Raw genomic sequence first — 5,792 nt, forward strand, 5'->3', positions numbered from 1 at the left:
GAAGAGGGAGAAGCAAGCTCCCAGTTGAGCAGGGGCTCAGCCTGGGGCTCCATCCTGGGACACTGAGATCATGACCTGAGCCGAAGGCAGATGCTTAATTAACTGACTGAGCCGCCCAGGTGCCCCTCACAGGAGGATTTTCAACTCTTGCCTGTTTCTCTAAGGATATCCTTTTCTTGCTTTGAAAAAAAAAACCTTTCCTAGTGAAATACAAAACACATACAGATATGACACAAAAGTGATCATAAAGTAAAACCTGTGTATTCATCACCTTGGTCACAGAAATAACATTACCAGACCACAGTCACCCACTCACCTTCACAACCCCGTCCCTTGTGTCTAGAGGGTCACCATCCTAACTTCCACAGTGATTATTTCCTTGCTTTTCTTCATAATTTTACCATTGATGTGTGCATCCCCAAACAATAAACTATATGTTTTGCCCATTTTTGAAGTGTCTATAAATGAAATTATACTATAGTATTTTTCTGTAATCTTTGTTGTTCAACATTATAAGATCCATCCATGTTATTTTATTGGGCCTGCATAGTCCATTCATATTTATTGCTATTAAGTGTTCCATTGCACGAACAGTACGCCACAACTTATTCACCCATTTTACTCTTTTTACGTTTTCTCAGCTTGTTAATCTGCTCCATGAAGCGCGGCACAGTCGCCGCAGAATTGTTCCTGTTCGTTGCCAGCACCGACATTGGCCTTGACTTTCTTCCTTCTGTTTTAGCGTAAAAATTCTACGTTTTCTTGAGATCTTTTTCTTCTCATGCAGCCCAGGTCTTGCAAATCTGGGTTAGGTTCATGTTACTGTTTCACCTAGTCCAAGAAATCGTAAATCATGCTGAAGCCAGCTGTCCCTGCAACTCACCAAAATGGGTGCTGAGTCCCCATACAAAGATGACATCTGGTCTTGTACGTTTTGGCTGGCTTCCCCCGAATTTCTCTTTTAGGTACTGCCGCTTTTGCAGGAGGAGGGAAGCCGATGACTGATTGTTTCTGCTGAAACAGTGGTTGATCATGAACTTCCATCTGGACACTGACTGCATCATTCTTGATGGCAGGCTATCTATCCTTAGGCAGCCAGAGTGGAAAAGAGCCGTTTTATCCTTTCCAGATTTGGCAATTATAAACAATGGTGCTATGAATATTTTTGGTTTTGTATCCTGGCACACCTGAGCATATGCCTCCCTTTTTTCTTGACTCAAAAACAACAGTCTCTTCTTTATAATGGAATGATTTTTTTCCTGGCAATTTCTCATATATTTCTTAGTTTATTTATATTCATGTGCTTGGATAGGAAGTTTCTTAGTTTATTTATGTTCATGTGCTTGCACTCCAAGTTACATATTTAATATATGGAATAGATATATCTTGTTTGTTCAATCTGGGGATGGTATCCAGCAGCATTCAATGTGCAGAAAACAGCAGCACTTACACAGGTCGGGAGAACTACTAAAGCACAGTGGTAAATAACATGGGCTCTAGAATCACGTCGATTTTTAAAGCAAATTTTAGGCAAATTAAGCTTCTCCAATCTTCAGTGTTTTAATCTATGGAATTTGGATACTAATACTTACAATGTTATTGTAAGGCATGTCCACAAGGACTCCTTACAATGCAAGTAGCAAGTCCAACCCAAACCACGTTAGATACCAAAGGACTTTATTGACCCACCTGTCTTGAAGAAAGAGTGGAAAGCAGGGAATGGGGCATAGAGGGAGAATAAAATTTCTTCCTACCATCAATAAATAAACATCTTTCACTCTGAATGGGTCAACTGTGCTCCTGTTACCCAACCCTGAACCAGTCACTAGGGACGTGGAAGATGGCAACCACCATCAAACCAAGCTCGGCCCTCTCTCAGACCTAGGTGGCCAATCCCATTCTAAGCCTGTGGCTGCAACACAATGGGAAAAGGACAAAATGGGTATTAGGGAGGCAACCACAATGTCCACTCACCAGGTTCAGGAATAACAAGGGGGAGGGCTCAGTATAAGGCTTGGGGTTCCATGCCCTCTGTCAGCACTCATTGTTCTAGGGGCTGCCAACACCCACTCTGCCATGCTATTCTCAAAAAAAAAAAAAAAAAAAAAAAAAAAATATATATATATATATATATATATATATATTGCTATTCTCAATATTAAAGGACTTTTTAAAGTGGTAAGATAAATGTATATGTCCTCATGGGAAAAAAAAAAGGTTATCCTGGGGACGCCTGGGTGGCTCAGTTGGTTGGACGACTGCCTTCGGCTCAGGTCATGATCCTGGAGTCCCGGGATCGAGTCCCGCATCGGGCTCCCAGCTCCACGGGGAGTCTGCTTCTCTCTCTGACCTTCTCCTCGCTCATGCTCTCTCTCACTCTCTCTCAAATAAATAAATAAAATCTTAAAAAAAAAAAAGGTTATCCTGTGATTTCATGACTGATGATTCTTATATTTGCAGAAAACATTTTCATGGCATGGAGAGGACTAGGAATGTACCTGTTCTTTATACACACAACCAAAAGTTGGTTTGTTGTTACCGATTAGAAGACTATTCAAAGGGCCCAAAATGTTGGACCCCAAAGATATAATGAAATACTAATGAGCACACGGAGTAAATACTAAAAGTAAAGCTGTCGTCTGTGGAGAACTAAGAACCTTTCAAAGGAAGGGAGGGTAAGAAAATTAGGGGAAATAGTATCCTACAACAGATCTCAGGGGAAATAAAGTAGGTATTCTTGCCCTGGGCAGAAACAAAATGAATATAAAAAGCATCCATTATAAGTATATTCACTGAGTTCACTGTCTGAGACTCCAAACAAAGAGGTTATAAAATAACAATAGTTGGCAAACTAGCTGGAAGGAACTTTCTGGAATGATGGACGTTCTCTGGAATGTCGGGGTATGTGGGGATGTTGCACATCTGTATAAATTTACTAAGAATTATCGAATTATAATGGGTGGATTTTATGGTATGTAAATTATAATTCAATAAGGCTGTTAAAATGTTCAGAAACGCAAGAGTCACATTCCAAGAAATTACATTTTTATTACCAGCAAAATTAAATGCTGTTTTTCCTCCTTCTACTCATCTTCTTCCCTTTCTTTGTTTTAAATTTTTGTTTGTTTGTTTGGTTGCTTTTCTTTTAAGTGCATTCGGAAGGGGTAGATAATGGAGATGCCTGCTAGGAGACATTCCTTTGCTAAAGATGAGCCTATCCAGCTAGTTTTCTGAAGGGGCCAACATCTGGTAGTAATTTTGTAGAAAGATCTTTCATCAGTGCTCTTCGGAGCCAAAACACGAGAGACCTAGACAGAGTCAAAGTCCGTGAAGCTTCTTTATGAACAGCAGAAGCACCGAACTTATACATTTCTGAACCAGGGCTATTTTGGGGGATGGGTTGTTTTGTTTTTTTTTAAACTTCAACCTTACTGAGGTATAAGGGACCTCTATAACAGTAACCTTAATCATGTTATTGATTTGACCTGCGTGGTTGACAGATCAAAACCAGAATCTGGGGGTGTGGTGATGGTTCAGTCAGTTAAGCAGCCCACTCTTGGTTTTGGCTCAGGTCATGCTCTCAGGGTCATGAGATGGAGCCCTGATGAGGATACACACTCAGTGGGGAATCTGCTTGTGGATTCTGTCCCTCCCTCTGCTCCTCCCCCACACTTGTGCTCACACACACTCTCTTTCTCAAAAAAACAAATAAATCTTAAAACAAACCAACCAACCAGATTCTGGTACATCTGTCAGGCCCTAGTCTGGGAGATGATGGGGTGAAGCTAAACACGTGAAACCTCAAGAAAGAACTTGGAACTCACGGTATGCAAAGATGGGGAGTTGTGTTTTCAGCTTCCTTGTTGTCAAGTTCTTTCCTTATATCACTTCTACAGTCAGAACCACCACCTCTGAATTTGGGAGCAGTGACCTGGAATAGGGGGATGAGATTGCCATATGCAGGGAGCTTTGGAATTTGCAAAGCATAACTCCCTAGAAACGTTCAGTATCCCTAGGCTCCAAACAGCACACCTGAGCACATAGTAGACACAGGCTCTACTGAAGGAATAAAGAAATTAATAATTGAAAAGTTTTCTCAGGGCACCCGGCTGGGTCAGTCAGTAGAGCACGCAACTCTTGATGTCACGGTGGTGAGTTCAAGCCCCACGTTAGGCATGGAACCTACAAAAGAAATAAAGAAGGAGGTGCCTGGGTGGCTCAGTGGGTTAAGCCGCTGCCTTCGGCTCAGGTCATGATCTCAGGGTCCTGGGATCGAGTCCCGCATCGGGCTCTCTGCTCAGCAGGAAGCCTGCTTCCCTCTCTCTCTCTCTGCCTGCCTCTCTGTCTACTTGTGATCTCTCTCTGTCAAATAAATAAATAAAATCTTTAAAAAAAAAAAAGAAATAAAGAAGGAAATAAAGAAAGAGAAAAGTTTCCTCCATAGAAATGGTTTCCTGGTGTTCTGGTGGCCCAAATAGCAGAAGAGAAACATCTATAAGGAACAAAGATGCAACATTTTATGAAGCACCAGAGTTGACCGAAGATGAAATGATTCATGACATGGAAGATATGTTCAGCAAAGGACTACAAATGCACACTCCAGAGCCAGATTACCTGATTTCAAACTGACTTCCCCATTTTACTAACTGGTACCTTGGACAAGTTACTTAACGTAAGAAAATCTGTGTCCTTTTTTGGGTCCTGGACTCAATTCTGAGGTAAGAGGAGTGTTCCCATGCACACAACCCAAGGAACTCTCAGACACCAGTAGGGTGTCTGACAACTCAAGGCCATTCTGACACCATTCGCCAGAGATAGCATCAGATTCCACAGGTTAAGGGCTCAGTCCTTCAAGACTCCCCCCAACCCACCCCACACCCTTGCCCCAACTCTTCAGATGCCAGATGTGAGCCCCAGGCTGTTGCCTGTGCCTCTGACTCAACTGGCTACAGATAGGACATTCCAACGATCCCTTCCTCAGGTTCTTTTAATTTACCAGAGCAGCTCACAGAACTCAGGGAAACATGTTTACCAGTTTATTAAGGATATGAATCAACAGCCAGACAAAGAGATGCACAGGGTGACATCTGGGGAAAGGGCACAGAGCTTCCATGCCCCCTCCAGAAGCACCCTTCTTTCTACTCTCCATGTGTTCACCAACCCAGGAGCTCTCCAAACCCAGTCCTTTGGGGTTTTTATGGAGGCTTCATTGCAAAGTCGGGATTGACTAATTGACCGATTCAACCTCCAGTCTCTCTTCCCTCCTTGGAGGTTGGGACACAAGACTGAAATTTCCAACCCTCCTATCACCTGGTTGGTCACCCTGGTAAGCAGCCCCCAACCTTGGGTGAGATCCAGCATCATTAATGCTACAAAAGACACATTCATCACACTCAACACTTAGGAAGTTCCAAGGGTTTGGGAGCTATGCATCAGAACTGAGAATGAAAACCAAATATATATAAGAAATCTATTTTGGTCATCTGAATGACCAGATATATATTTCTTACAAATCGCAATACCCAAGTTTTCAATTGCTTATCTATGAGAGTAAGAATAGTAACTATTTCATATATTGTGAAAATTAAATGAGTTTGATCTCTGTAAAGTACCTTGAAAACTGCTCGACCCATAGTAAGCCTTATAGAAGTGTTTTATTGTCATTGCCTACTTTTTCAACTTTTCAGCCTTTCTTTATACTCCGTACCCTTCCCCACTTAGACCCATCCTTGACTACCAAAGATATGTGTACGTAGCTGAGATGCTCACTTCTGAATGTGAGTCATGCCTGA

The sequence above is a fragment of the Lutra lutra genome, chromosome 4 (genome assembly GCF_902655055.1).
Source record: "Lutra lutra chromosome 4, mLutLut1.2, whole genome shotgun sequence".
In the NCBI taxonomy this organism is placed as follows: domain Eukaryota; kingdom Metazoa; phylum Chordata; class Mammalia; order Carnivora; family Mustelidae; genus Lutra; species Lutra lutra.